Source organism: Crocuta crocuta, unplaced genomic scaffold, assembly GCF_008692635.1.
Source record: "Crocuta crocuta isolate KB4526 unplaced genomic scaffold, BGI_CrCroc_1.0 scaffold216, whole genome shotgun sequence".
Taxonomy (NCBI): Eukaryota; Metazoa; Chordata; class Mammalia; order Carnivora; family Hyaenidae; genus Crocuta; species Crocuta crocuta.
This window is the reverse complement of record NW_027531504.1, coordinates 3,139,346-3,155,560: the sequence shown is the minus strand read 5'-3', so window position 1 is coordinate 3,155,560 and position 16,215 is coordinate 3,139,346. Positions and strand designations below refer to the sequence as shown.

The following is a 16,215-nucleotide window of genomic DNA, read 5'->3' as shown; positions in this document are numbered from 1 at the left end:
CTCCCAGGAATTACAGCAGAACCACCAAATAAAGCGAAGAGACTCCTGGCTTGATCTTTATAGAGTTCTTTTCCTGAATTCCATCATTCTAAAAGACACCATGAAATTGAATCACAGAAAATGGCAGCATGCCTAAACTTACTCAGTAAGCACTGTGAACATCCCCAGAATTCACAAGCAGGCCGTACAAAGATCATGCAGGAAGGAGATAAGAACATAACCACAATATGGTTTAGAAGCCCAGCAAAGAACAATCGCATCAGCAAATGAATTATGGAAAAGAAACTTATCCCTGGCTAAATGTCTTCCCTTCCTCCACCCTCCCAGAAATGCTCACCAGAAATTTAACATCTCTCTGTCTAGTTACAGTAGCATCTCCCCACCCACACATAAACATCTTTGCTTTTCATCCCTTCTGTCATCTGGATGGCTTGCTGGGGATGGATTGTTAGGTAACTGGCATTTCCTTAAGGAAGTAAGATCCCTGGGGGTCTGACCAAAGGCAATATCAACCACCTCCCACTCTAAGTGGCTTAACCAGGTCTGCTACTCTTAGCTCTCTCTCTAAACTTCATGCTGTTTCTTCCACAGGGGATTTTCCTCTTCTTACCTTTCAAAAATTAAAACTAGCAAGTTAAGTCTTGCCGGTTAACCCCCCAGCTTCATCTACAAGAGCTGCCATCTGATTCGAATATACTAACTCCATGCTTTGGTGGGGCTGCCATCTTAACTGGCACAAAACATACTTCTAGGATATCCTTGACCTTTTCAGTGCTATCATCCACAGTTATGAGCTAATTCTTTCACAACTTTCAGAGACTTTTAGTGCTAGAAGTAACCCATGGACCACCTGTCATCTGACAGATGGAAGGCACTGAACTGACATTCAGAGATGTAAGTGGCTTGCTCAGGTCACACAGCGGAGGGTCACAAGTCAGCCTGCTAGGATGACTGGAAAGGAGTGCCAGCTTGGTACTGACTTCACAGGAAGGCAAAGAAGGCCAAGGGGATCTCCAGTCATATGGCGATATGTATTGTTTTACCTATCCTGGAACACGTGTCTGTAAATGGAACCAGTTCAAGGAAGAGTCTCAATTCCACTGGGGTTCAAATAACCTGAATGTTTTATTGTTTCCTATCATTACTCCCAAATGGGCCAGTCCAGTCTCCCCTCCTTGATGGGCATCAGGCCACTTGACATTTTGGGCAGATCTCCTAACTTCGTGGTCACTGTGAGTCCCTAAGAATCCATTTTGTATACAACTCGAGTATCATCTGATTCAGACTTTGCCCTCTCTTACCACAGGCCAGTCCTGAGGCTTAAAAAACTCATGGTGGCTAAAAGAGATTTGATTTGTACTTGATCCTCTTCTCCTTTGTTCTTCCTGTAGGAGCAGGGAGGAGTGAGGTGGAATGGTCAATCTTGGAAACTCAGGAGCCCAAGCTCTACCTCCTTCATGCCCTTTGCTGGGGAGGAGAGCACAGGAGAAGGACAGTGGCCTCTTTTCTTATCTGACTACGGCTGGATTCTCAGATGGTTGCACTGCTTCTAAGGGTGACACTAACATGGCTTCCAGTGTTCTGGTGTAGCTGGTGCACCCACCCTGCCCCACTCTCACATGGGTTCTGCTGTGTACCTGTCTGAGATCTTTGGAGTCTCCGCTGGGGAAGGGGAGTGGGTCCCCACTGCACAGTTCTCACTGATGTAAGAAATAGGTCTCTAGCTTGACTTCCTCCAACCTCTCCTTAGCTCCCCTAGTGCCCATGCTGGCCCCTTGGAGGGACACAGGGGAGAGTGTACAAACCCAGCCTCCTCAGGGCGGGCTGCTCTGTGACCACTCTCCTCTGCCAGGAGACGTCTCTCCGGTTCCCTCTTCTTCAGCTCAGGCTGGTGCATCTGCTTATTCGAAGTCTGACCGGAAAGAGATGCCACTTTCCCCTTCTGGTAGGTTCCCCTACTCTGGATAGACCTTCTTAGTACAGGTCTTCTCATAGGGCTTAGAGGACATGGGGACATCCCTCTCCTCAGCCACATGCTCTCCTCAGTGGCTCAGACAGTTCTATGCCCTTCCCCAACACCAATCTTCTGTTTGTGCAGACAGGTAGCTGGCCGGCAGGCCACAATTCATCACCTTTTGGTTGATCCTGAACAAGGTATCTGGATCCATTCTCACCAGCTTTCTCTGGAGAATGTTTGGAACTTAGTACCTACAGGAAATTTCCCACTTAACATCTTGTTACACGAATACTATATTCCAACAGTCCCAGAAAGTTACCAGAGTTAAGGAGGGAAGAGATGGTCTCATGTATCACTTATTTTATTTTTAAAAACCCATATAAAATTTTTCTCAATCATGAAAAAAATCTACGTCTAGTCACATACACTAAAAAGAGTTTGTATTTGGCTTATATATATTTTAAAAACATTACAATAACTATTTTCATGTATAAGCTATGCCTTAAACTTAGAAAAAATAGAACTGCTATAATTTTCAACAACTAATCGACTCAAGGCAAATGGTAAAAAGATTTTTAAACAAGAGTTGAAAGTAAATGCAGTTAATTAAGTTTTAGTTACGGAGGCTGCTGAAGAAAAAGCTGATAATTTCAGATACCACAATAATTCTGTTGATAGTAAATAATTTACCAGGCTCAAAGAGCAGTTACTTCAAGGGGATCAGCTGTAACTGGTGTCTTTATAATATAAAATGGCTCTTCTTCTAGACACAGTGGTTATTAGACTCAGTGCCAGAATGAATTTTTTAAATGCAAAAGAGTTTCCACCACAGAATTTCACTATATTGATGAAGATAATATTTCAGGGCACAACTTGTATTGAAGTGCTGAGTTTTGAATAGTTCTGAGAAAGAAAATTTTGGTGATAAGATTTCATCTGGGGCCCAAACTCCTAGAACAGTAGAAACTTGAATCTAAGTTTTGATTAAGCTTTAGAATGTCTTCATCTGTGAAAAATAATAATATTTGACCTACTTATTTCATCAGGTTGTTCTGTAATCCATTAAGCTTCAAGAGACAGGGAACTTTTTTACAGCTAAATTTCTAGAACCTGCAAAGCAGAAGGCTGTCAAATGTATTTACTGAATCAGTGGAATCATAGAATGTGTTCATGGTTTCTTAGCAAATATAAAGCACTACAGGAACATTAATTACTGCTATTCGTTATCATTTGTAATTGGTCTGCTCTGTTGTTGACACTTGTGCCTTCCGTCAACAATGTCACTGCTGACACATTTTTGGTAAAAGGCACCAGAAATTAACCTTGCAGCCTTTTTATTAGAACATTTCCCATCTTTCCTGATAAAGGCTGACAAAGCGTTGCTCACTTTGTTGAAGAGAGAAGGAGCATTTGTAATTAGTATACCTCTATGTTAAAGGCCTGCTTATCCACAGCTTGGAAACAATTCTATAAAAGGATGTTAAATATCCCTCTGCACGTTTATTTGCTTATTTCTCAGGCTAACTTAGTTTTTCTAAACCTGAATTACCATGATTCCCCGAATAAATGGGGATTAAGGAAAGATGTGTAGTAGTCTTTCAACTGAGATATAATTAATAATTTAATGTTGGTTTCTTTGATGGAGATATATAATTGAAGGTATATAATTTTATCTTTAGTGTAGATCTCTCTCCTCACTCTGGAAATGTTTTCTTAAAATACAACCTGGCTCATTCTTTCTTGTCACTGTCCTGTATCTCGGGTTACCAGGAATTCAGTTTAGAAACATACAACACACTTTCAAATCTACTGACAAAATGGAAAGCGCAAACTCTCTTCAAGGTTTTCTTCCTAACGGTGGACTTCTTTTCTGCTCAACTAGTAGCAATCCAGTAGTTTATAGTATATTCTCTCTTCCTCCTCATCCGTTTCCTCCCTCTTTCCTGGAGCATTCTCAAACAGTGCTGTAACATCTACTAAAAGCCAACAGACTCCTTCCCTTGACTACCTACTCAATTTCTGTTCTACTTTAAGAAGCACAACGCCCCAAGGGGTGCCTACGCCGTCTCCATGTTCTCTTTTCCTGTCCTCACCTGGGTCCATCTTTCTCCTGAGCTCCAGATTCAGATACCCAGTTGCCTTTTTGTCACCTCCACTTTGATGATAAATAGCATCTTAACCTTAAAGTAAATGCCCAAATCAAGCTCCTGCTTACCTCACTTTCCCTTTAAGTCTTCTTGTCTCAGCAAATGGCAAGCCCTTCTTCCAGTGGGAGCCTCCTTTTGCTCACATTTCCTATATAGGAGCAAATCCTGCTGAATCCACTTCTACAGTCTTCTCATCCTCCTCCTACTGCCTGGTCCAAGCCACTACCTTTACTCACTTGGATTATTCCATGAGCTTGCAAACTGGTCTCATTGCTTCCATCCTTGCCTCCTTAGTGCTTACTCTCAATACAACAGCCAACGTGATCTGTTTGAAATGAAAGCTGCATCGTGCTGCTCTGCTCCATTTAACTCACAGGAAAACCCAGAGTCCCTAACGCTGGCCTGCAAGCATCTCCATCCTCTGGCACCCATCCCTGCCTCATCTCTCTGCCTTCCGCTCCTACTATTCTTCTTGCTCACCTGATTCTGGACAGCAAAGCACACTCCTGCTTCAAGCCTTTGCATTTGTCTCCCCTTCTGCCTGAGACGTTCTTCCTCCAGCTACTGCGGGACTAGCTCCCTCATCTTCTGCAGGCTCTACTCCAATGTCACCTTCTCAGAGAAGCCTTCCCTGAGCATCCGGCATATTATATCCAAATTAAGTCTATGTTTTCCACACTGTGAACAGATTATTCTTTCAAGCCGAAGTTGAATGTTTAAAAAAAGTTTAGAGCATAGGGATCTGTCTCCCTGGCACACTGGCATCATTCCAGGATAGTTACTGCATCTTCTGAGCGCAAGGCACCAGCTCTGCTTTTTGTCACTGTTTATGCAATGCAGATTGTGACAGATGCTACCCCTTTTCCACTGTCAGGACAGTAGTAAACTGGGATTCAGAGGCTGATGGTGGGTCTTGGAATGGAGCAAGATGACAATAGCTACATCTACCCACCAACACCAATTAGGCTCTGAGAATCTTCCAGGAGTCTGCCAACACTGTGAAGCTAGTTTAATAATAATAATAATTAATAATAATAATAATAAAAATAATAATAATAAAAATGTATAAGAATAGAGCCCTCTGGTCAGATTCTACCAGAGGTGAAATTTTCTGCCTTGTACTAGCCCTGAAAAAAATCTTTTTTTTCTTCGTTTCTCCCTTACATTTGTCGTAATTCTTTCACACTTTGAATTGTTCAGAAATTGACCAGAAGGAATCCAACAAGAAACAGGAAAGGTTCAGGGTGAAAGCTAAAGGTATAATGAAGTCCATTCCTTCTCTTGGATGACAGCACTTCTAAAATAAAACAAAAACAAACTTGAAAAGTGAACAAAACAGCTTCAAAGGCAAAAGAAAAAAGGGCACCCTAACAAAGGAAAGCTCGGGCGGCAGCCAGCAGACTTGGCAGCTCCTTGAGCTGAGACTAAAATGAGATCCATCAAAGATGGTGTCAAAGAGACTCAGTTCAGGCAAGGATTAATGCACCAAACACCTCTGTGTCTTTTCTTCCAGCAGTGACAGCCCCACTGCCTCTTCCTCCAGGGGCACAAATGCAACACTGCCTGGAAATCAAAAAATCAGAACCCCTTGTTTCTCCGGAGTTGTTCAGAGGCCGTGAGGCAGCCTCGATCACTTCTGTCTCTCTGCTGTCACTAGAGAAGTAGTGCTCCTCTGCCCCATGCACATGGCCCTCAACTCTATGTGATTCTTCTTTTTCAACTAGAAATGTCTCAAGTTCAGGTTTTTAAAAACATTTATTTATTTATTTGCCACCAACCCTTTTTCTAAAAGTTTTCATATTGACGGTTTCATTTGCAGGGAACACTAGACTCAAGAAAATGCTGCTTCCTGTCATTTCTCAACCTCTCCGAAGAGCAGTCCTATCAAACCTTCATGACTGTGACCTTCCCTTGTGTCTACAGGGAAACTCTTGGACAAATCACCTGCTGGAAGTGAAAAGTCAGACTAACAGTTGTTCTCTGTGTGAGACCCACTATTGCTGGTGTCAGCATTAATCCATTTAGCAAAAGTGGGAAGAACTAAATACCACTTTTAGCCCCATCATAAATCCATTGGCACAATATAGCGTCCAATGATAAATTCCTGTTGCTTGCTCAAGTTTACAGGTTTCTGTCTTTCCCTGCCTCATGCCCTCCTTCCTCCCTCCCCTCCTTCCTTGTTAACTGATTCTGCTACTGATAGCATATAAAATCAGCCCTCAGCTACCAGAGTAGGAGAGAACTATAGGCTTTGTGATTTCTGTTGTTCATTTGTAGAGATAATGTATAACCCACACCCCCTAATATGACAGTTGTAGTGCTAAATGACAATACACAATTATTTATGAGACCTCTTCCAAAAAATAAAGCAGGGAGAGAAAAAAGAACACTGTACAGTCCAGATCTTATTATATTGCTCTCCAGTTTCTCTGGATGTGGAGAGAATTTAAATCAATTGGGATCATGCTGTTTATGTTCTGCCTCAAACTTTGGATGCCACCATTACTGATACATTTTTCAGAACAAATAAACACCTAAAAACCAGAAATATTAATAACTCATTCAGAAAAGCAGTGATCAGCTTTTTAATCATAACAGGAATTTCTGCAAAGGAACTGGATTTTGCAGAGTAATACTGTTCTTTGCCTGTAACATCTTTTTATATATTATGTTCCTTTCTTGCCAACTGAGGCTGTCATTTTCTCTATCTAAACCCATTATTAACTAGACGCTGAGCACTGCTTCCTGCATCTGGTAAAAAATAAGTATTGGACAAAGCCATCCATTCACCAGTGTTGAGACCCCACTATCTCTTCATATTATCCTTGTGGGGAAATATAGAAAAAATGAGGTCTAGTTGAATGATTATCTTAAATGAGGCCCACCCAAGAGGTCCTTGGCAGAAAACTACAGTCTTTTTCTTCAGTTCTACCTGTCCAACACTGAAATCAACACATTGGAGAAATTACTTGAAAGGCATATTTTTTGAGGTCATCTTTTTAAATTAGCACATTACGATCTTGGGAAGGATCACTGATACACTGAGTGTTGACCAAGCTTTAAAAATAACGTTAATAGACTAGGATTATTGGATAAACAACTTGATAAAACTGTTTTTGCTGGAAAGGAGTAATGGAAATGTAAAATCCTGCATTAAGGTTACACACACACACACACCACCACCACCACCACCACCACCACCACCACCACCACCACCGAGGGCTGAGAAGGGAGGCATGGCTCATGGCCGTTGGTAAAGGCTGGGAAATTTTTATGAAGAAAAGCTCAGCAGGAGTTAACAATATGTTAAAGTTGTTAAGCATGAACATCAAGGAAGAAGATGTGCCCAGAGCTGAGGAATCAGGATGCTGTGAGGCCCATATCCCACTATCAGAATGATATTGGCAAGGAGCTAGATACGATTAATAGGGTAATGGGAAGGCATCAAATTATCTTTAGTCTTAACTATTCTCAATAAGAAGGAACAGATTTATCATTCATGTTTTCTGAAGATAGCATTAACTAACTATGTTGTAGTTTCAGGAAGCCTTATTCAACATAAGGCAAAAGTTCTATCAGTTAGAAATTTTCCAGTGCTGATAGGGCTGTTTCACAAAGTGGGGGCCCCCTTTCCAGTAACAAATTTAAGCAGAAACTTGTGGCTGTCTATTAAGGATGTATTAGGAGGGGGTGCTGTATTAAGTCACAGGACTAGATACATTTTCTGGCCCCTTCCTATCCTAAGTTTCTCTGTTTTTCTTTAACAGAAGCACAGAAGAATCTTCTAGCCATTAACACAAGTTACTGCAAACTTTTGTGATGCTGCATTCAAACCTCATTAGAGACCCTATTGTGTCAGGGCACCTGGTGGCTCAGTTGGTTAAGTGTCCAACTCTTGATTTCACCTCAGGTCATGATCTCATGGTTTGTGAGTTTGAGCCCTGCAACGGGCTCAGTGCTAACAGCATGAACCCGCTTTGGATTCTCTCTCCTCTCCCTCTCTCTCTGTCCCTACCATGCTTGCACACGTGCATGTGCATGCATGTGTATGTGCGCTCTCTCTTTCAAAATAAATAAATGTTAAAAAAAAGAGTAAAGGGGTTATGTCATTTTATAATTGTTTACATGAAGCACTTGTTTACTACTCTTGATTTGTAAAGAATGAGAAACTGTATGTCAAGAGTGAAGGATTTTCTTTACAAAGTTTATGCAAGCTCCCTTAGAGGTTCAGTTCTCTACTAACCTTGCATTTATATAAAACATTAAGTATTATTAATATAATTTGTCAAACGATTCAAAATATTGGACTAGAGTGCTCGCTTCGGCAGCACATATACCAAAATATTGGACTAGAGCCTTTTGGGGTTCTAGAACTTTTAGAATGTGTTATGTCTGCTGGCACTCAGTTTGGTTGGAGACAGCACAGAGTGTTAATCAACACAGTGGTTAAAGCACAGGCTGTGAAGTCTGACTGGGTCCAAATCCTGTCTGTACTTCTTACAAGCTATGCAGCCTTCAGTAAGCAACATAAGCTCTCCATGCCTCAGTCTCCTCATTATAAGTTGTATTAATCAGTGCTGCCTCTGATGATAAAAGTGATGAGCTAACTACCAGATCTAAGCTAGGCAGGGGGTATGCTACTGTTCCACAAAGTCTCCCTAAAAGATTTGAAGCCATCCCAAAATGTATCTAATCTGGAGTCCTAGAAACCTGTGGCTTTGTGGTGCCTATAACCTTATGTAAATTAACCTGGCAACAAGTATTTACAGAGTGCTTATAGGGAATTTTAAAATGGCGAAGGAAGAGTCAAGCTTGCTGTTACATAGCCAACAAACACTTCATTATAAAAGAAAAATAATTGTTTAAAATATAAAATCTAATGATAGATTTTAATATATGCTAATTCATAAAGTATTTAAAAGTATTTCAATAGGGATATCATCCATAAATCCTTTCCAAAGGGCTCCAATGATAATCGGGTTATAACACAGAAAGGAACTTCTTGTTAAAACTAAGCACTATTGTTTCCATATCAGTGGAGAGGTATTAGTTTGGGCTTAGAAGCTGGGAAATAGAAATAGTTTTGTAAAGCTAAGTTAAATATTATGAGCTTTACAGTGCATTCATTCCTAGTTGTTTTGAAAAAGTATAGTGTAGAAGTTATCTCAAAATAATAATACTTTCTAATAAAGCAACCTTAACATATAGCTTTAGAGTTTGTAAAATACTTTGACAGTTGCCACTTTTCTTATGCCTCACAACAATTATGTGAGGTGGGCATTAATTTCATTTTAGGAAGCGAAAACTAAGACTTTGAAGGGCTAAGAGTCTTGTTCAGGGTTACAGAAGATAACCAAGATGGTATTTTTGATCCTGATCACAACTTCAAATCTGGTTTGTTTATTTACATATTTTATTTTTATTCATTTATTTTATTTTTTTAATATTTATTTATTTTTGAGAGAGAGAGAGAGAGAGATAGAGTGATAGTGGAGGAGGGCAGAGAGAGAAGGAAACAGAGAGTGTGAAGCAGGCTCTAGGCTCTGAGCTGTCAGCACAGAGCCTGACATGGGGCTTGAGCTCATGAACCATGAAATCATGCCCTGAGCTGAATTTCGACACTTAACTGACTGAGCCACCCAGGCTCCCCTAAAGATTTTATTTTGAAATCTCTACACTCAATGTGGGGCTTGAACTCACAATCCTGATATCAAAAGTTGCATGCTCTGGGCACCTGGGTGGCTCAATTGGTTGAGCATATGACTTCAGGTCAGGTCATGATCTCACAGTTCATGAGTTCAAGCCCTGCATTGGGCTTTCTGTCAGCACAGAGTCTACTTCAGATCTTCTGTCCTCCCCTCTCTCTGCCCTTTCCCTGTGCATTCTCTCTGTCTCTCTCAAAAATAAATAAACAAAACAAAACAAAACAAAAAACCCAGTCATATGCTCTACTGAGTGAGCCAGTCAGGTACCTCTATCAGACATTCTCAGAATGTCAAAGTGGGTTTATTCAGGTGCCTACTTCTGCTATTTCTGCCTGTATAGAAGCCATTCCCATTTCTGGTCATGGTACTCTGTCCAGGGGAGGGGCTCCTTTTCCACGCCTCAATCCGTGTGGTGCATGTGAAGCTAAAACCACCTCCAGGCACATGGCCTATGCCTGACTAAACACATCTCTGTCTGTCTGTCTGTCTGTCTCTCTCACACACACACACACAAACACACACAGACACAGACACACACACCCCTACCTTTTCTTTATGATTATCTTTGGACAGATAAGTGATCCAGAACAGGCTGATCTGAATAAGTGGTACTAAGTGATGGGACTTTTGGGGGGAACTCTTGGAAAGATAAGCCCTCTTTCTCATAGTTTCAAGCTGAACAGGAACTGGATTTGAAACTGCCTCATATAGAGAAAGCCTGTTTGGGAAAAGAGCCAATCCAGAGGGAGCAGAGCTAAGCCATGAAGAGCCAAAGAGCAAGACATCATATGAGCATATAAGCACCTGGACCCAGGTCTTATTGGACTTACTTGGACTTGGCAGTGAAATGATTCAAACACACGCCCTTTTTAACTTAAGACACTGTGGGTTGGATTTTTGTTAGTTGCATGTACCTAGAAGAGTCCCTACTGGTATTTTACTTTAGTCATATACGAATGGGATTAACCGAGACAGGACCACATAATCAGCCAGATTTCTAAAAAACTTTGTCTTCATTTTTTTTTTAACACTGGGAAAATAAAGAAGCAGGAAAGGGAGAATAAGAAGATTCTCCTACCCTTGAAAATTTATCAAGGTCAGATCATAACAGCCAAAACTCTGACCTATGGACCCAAGAACTGGACTGAATATAATGAGAAACGTTCCAAAGATTTAACAAGTGGAAAAATAGCCCGGTGTGCCTCTTTGTGAATAAGCTGCTCTCTGTCAGTAAGCCTAAGATGCCATTAAATATCATGAGGTCAATTCCACTGAAATAGGATTTTTATGTATTGTCAGATTTCTTATTATTCAGTTGAAAATAGGACCTTTTCTACTGATCTTTAAAAAAATCCATAGTCTGTTTTTAATTGGGAACATTCACTTTGGTTAAGTATCAGGACATGGAGGGAAGGTGGAGGCATCAAAGCTTCTCCAGCAAAATGAATGGAAGTGTTTATGTCTGACTGGCATCTGTCAGAACAAATTCCTGGTGGTCTAATTTGCCTCACTGATGGACTTGACAGAGAATGAAAGAATCCAGACTTGTAAGATGACTATCAAAATCTAAAAACAAATCCATGAGTGCTTTTCCCACTTCTTCCCATTAATATATTTTTTAACTGATGTACAGGATAGACAATAACACTTCAGTATTTCCCAAAAGACACTAAGCACATTGGAATTTCCAACCTCAGAGTTGTGACAGTGAGAGCAGTGTATATTTTGAGAAGAGGCAAGTAGCTGTCCACATTAATAAATACAGGGTATGCACATCAGGTTTAAATTCCAATTCTGAAAGCAATGCTTTCCACTTGTGCTTGGTGTGATGCCTTTGGGAATAGATGGCTGGTGGTCTAGAGTTCTTAGCTTGAAGCGGGGCACAAATATCATCAATATCCCAAGTTATCTCTGAAGCTGGTGTGTCAGCTTGTCAACTCTACAAGCTGTCAAATCAGAAGCTCCTGATGGAATGGCTTACTGAGTTTATTCTTAACCTTTTTTTTTTTGTTATATATTATCTGTCTGTGCTTAAGTATCAGGAGTTGCTCTTTAGACCTTAATGGAAGAAAATTTTGAAGCCACGGACAGGCTGAACCTTTCTGAGTAGTGGCTAGGTGATAAGAATCTAAATTAAAAACTAGCCATTAACCTTATGGGCATTAACAAAAAATCTAATGTTAACACAGTAATAAGAAAACTTGTAAGTTTTAGGGAAAAATCACTTTACAAAATGCTATTCCTTTAACATAGTTGTGCTATTTTCTAAAAGCTGATTCTGTAAATACCCATAATGTCAGAATTTCTAGAAAGAATAGACTTTCTCTCCCAGGGAAAAGTATGAAAGAATCAATTACCATCTTCTTTCTTTCCCGAAGACAGCTAAGCATTTGTCTCATAGCTTTTTGAGATATTCATGCCTTTTTAGCTCATTTTGTGCACTCTATATTTCAAACAAGTTGTAAATTTCACTTAAAGGAAAAATAATCCCTTCTTTCTCACTTAATGTTTTACCTACCATGTTAAAATAATAACAACATGCCATTACTGTAAGATATTCTTCGCTACATACTTTTTTTTTTTAAAGTTTTTAATTTAATTCCAGTTAGGTAACATGTTAGTGTCAAATGTACAGTATAGTGACTCAACACTTCCATACAACACCCAGTGCTCAATATAAGGGGAGGGGCATGCGGGGATGGGTTGAATAGGTGATGGGGATTAAGGAGTGCTGCCTACTTTTGTAACCTGAATTTGTAGAGAATTATTCCATCTATATTCATTTCTCCTGGCTTTGTGATCACTACACAGAACCCTTCTCCATCATGAGCCACATCTTGGTAGCTTTCATATTTATACAATTAAAATAATAAAGAGGAAAATTGCAATTCCATTGTCCGTATATATTCTAAGCATGGATAGAACAAAAAGATGGTCTTTACAGAATGCTACAACCATCTGAGTGAACACTTACATTTCTGATATCTTTGGTATTAACTGGCCCTATGATGAATCAGGGACTGACAGGTGATATATCTGAATTGAGAGTCATATCATCTATGTATTTACACATAAATTTCTCATCTGATACACACAAATATGCTTTCACATAAATTATCTTATCTAATACACACCACCCAGAGGCAGGACTTACCCACATTTTAAAGAAAACTAAAGGTCAGAGGAACCACATGACTTGATACAGGTCACACAGCCAGAAAGAAACCAAATCTGAACTCCAAATGAAGAAGCCACTAAGGATACAGCATCCACTGTTTGGAGAAACCACATACAAGGACCTCTCTATGGGCAGTAAACCCCACACCCACATACAAAGCTTTCACAAACATAGGTGCAGGGCAGAGTTCTACCAGGCTGTGCAGAGAGTGTCTCCACCAAAAGGCTCAACAAATAACCATATGGTTTTGCATTAAAGAGTTTTATGGTGATTCATAAAAAAGCTGATTCAATAAGTTTCCACTAAACTACTAGTGATTTTATCTTCATTCTGCTTACTATGCCTACATAAGTGTAATCTATAACAGCATATAAGTTTGTTGAACTGTTATGAAACTGTTTTATATAATTTAAAAATATTTATATCATTTAGGGGCACCTAGGTGGCTCAGTCGATTAAGCATCTGACTCTAGGTTTCGGCTCAGGTCATGATCTTGTGGTTTCATGAGTGCGAGGCCCACATCGGGCTCTGCACTGGCAGCTTGAGAATCTCTTTCCCTCTCTCTTTGCCCCTACCCTACTTATGCTGTCTCTGACTCTCTGAAAATAAACTTGAAAAAATATTTATATTATTTAAAACAGATACAATAGGGTATCAAGAGCCATAGAAGAACCAGGATACTGTCAGGTAGTCAGAGCTTGAGTTTTGGTTCAAGCCATGAGGCACCGCCCTCACCAACCCCAGCTTCCTGAGTATAGCAGGGACGTTGTGAGGATTAGATAAAAGCACATGGAATCCCAGGCATGGACTTGGCCATGGCAAGGCTTCTATCTGGCTCCATTTCCATTTCTCTTCTTTTAACAATATCAAAAGAATGAACATTTGGAGAACTAATAATGCTTTCAAATAGAGAAGTAATTGTTTAGTCATACTTATTAAGTAATGCTATTTGGATCAAGAAACACTGGACTTTCTATGGTATCAGCTTTTTACTGATTTAGGAGCAATTCAGACAAAGTCTTTGCAGTGCCTTACCTAATGCTCCAGGCGAGTTCTGATTTGGTTTCTTTCTGGCTATGTGACCCAGACCACACAAGTCATGTGGTTTCTTAGTTTCCTTGTCTTCATAATGTGGATAATGCCTGTTTCTCAGGTTTGTGTGCATCAGATAAGTTAACTGCTCCCCAGTACTGATATTTTTATTTAGATGAGAGCCTTCAAAACACAGACTTCTAAATTTTGGATTTTACTCATTAATATCAAGCTAAAATTTGTTCAAAGATATGTGTTTCTTTTACTATTTAGGAATCCCTTTTATTTTGTGAAAATAAAAACATCATTTCATTTTTCCATAAGTATTTTCTGTAAATGAAGGCCTTTTATAAATGGTAGTAAGTTTCACATTGGGAACTTATCTTTCCTTTCTTCCTAGCTTTGGAGAATGTGGTCCCTAAACTTGATTAGCCTCATTACGCTCCTTTATTATTCATTTTCAGAGTATTCTGACTTCTAAATATCACTTGAGAACATTTCTAAAGATTGCGAGTAAGTCCTAAATGCTGGAAATATTTACCTCGGTTCTGATCGACCTTCCATATTTTCACTTTATTTTCACTATTACAGAACTCAGACTGAAAAGCTGATCAGCCACATGCTATGTGCACATGAGCAGTTAGGTAGGATACTTCATTTTGTACTCAAATGAGGTAACAGATGTGAAAGTACTTTGAAAATTTAAAAGCTCTATAGGCACTAAATTATTATTATACAAACGTGAGTGTGACATTCATTTATTAGAGGCAGGGAAATGTGGGAGCATTTCAGAGCTTCTGAGCTACTAAGTCCGATTTAGAATTGTAGGCCAGAAAAGCGATGTTTTCAGCATGACAGAAACCCATTGTCTAGATGTGATTATATCATTTCATTCAGTGGCTTAAAACATGTTATTAGTACTGAACTAAATTCCATCTCTCACATACTCATTTAAGACAATTTGATGCCAGAATATTTCTTACATCAGAATAAAAGCAAACAATAGCCACAGTATTTAAAAGCCGTTGGATTCCAAACAGGTATTTTTCATAGTGATTCAAACTGAACACTAGTGTTCAAACTGAACTCTACTGTTTCTTTTAAAAATCATTTGCCAATGAGCAAATTTCATAGTGGAACGGACATTAAATTTATCTCAATTTAACTGTAAGCATTGGTTTTTCCAGGTTAAGCAAAGCACTTCCAAACATTTACTGAGTAGATCTTAAGAAGGCAACACTCCTATGAATTACTGCAACCACCAAGAACTTGAGGTTTCTGGCCTATGTCTGGAACTCCAGATCACTCTGGTTGAGTCTCTGCTGAGAACAGAGTTTCTGGCCTAGGGATTTCCTTTTTAACTGCATTTTCCTTTCTTTTAGTAAGTAAGCAAGCCTGAAGACAGACTTGTGTTGCTTGGTTAGGGGATCCTTACCCATGTAGTGGAAGCCCCTTGGGAGAAAGGCCCTGGGAAAGAGCCTCAGGGACCAAACTCCTGACTGGAAGGAGGTGTAACTAGCTGCTTGCTTACTGAAATTTTAATTTCTAATTCAAGTCTTTAGGAAGACCCAACTTTATTGGCTAAGCACATAGCCTCAGGGAAGAAATGCGGCGTAAGGAAAGCATAACAGGTTGTTAAAAAAGCAAATAGATTTAAAAAATCATCCTAGCAAATGACCAGCAAAGAAAGGAAAGGAAAAACACACCAACTGAATGGATGAGTGATAGAAAAGCACTTAAATAAAACTGTTCAACAACAAAATCACAGAGTCTTTCATATTTTGACAGGTTAAAGCTTTGAGACTATTTTTAAAAGGTATACATTCATTTCTCCACTATTTCTGGCATTTCTAGACTAGGAAACATTCTCAAGAGAAACAAACAAAAAACTGCAATTAACACAACCAAAAGAGTTGCGATCCCAGAATCCTTTTTTCTTATTGATTAGATTCCTGTAGTGCCATCTCCTATTTTCTCTGCTTTCTCTGCAGCCAAAGTGCTGTATTGAGCGGCAGGATTTCAGAAAGGTCGAATACGCTCCTGGCTCCTGGCCTATGTCTACACCAGTCATTCGATTTCTGTGAGCAGTACACATGAGGAAAACAAGCACATCCACACAGACCCTCTGTGGCTCTTATCTCATCCTCTCTCTGCTTTTGGGCCTTTCTCATCTGGCCAGATACAAGTTCATTCAA

At 39.7% G+C, this 16,215-nt stretch overlaps 1 protein-coding gene across 8 annotated transcripts in view; it reads right to left on the bottom strand.

Annotated features, from left to right (window-relative positions):
- Positions 1–16,215, bottom strand: part of ANKS1B (ankyrin repeat and sterile alpha motif domain containing 1B) — a 1,065,677-nt gene that overhangs the window by 63,085 nt on the left and 986,377 nt on the right. The window lies entirely within an intron of this gene.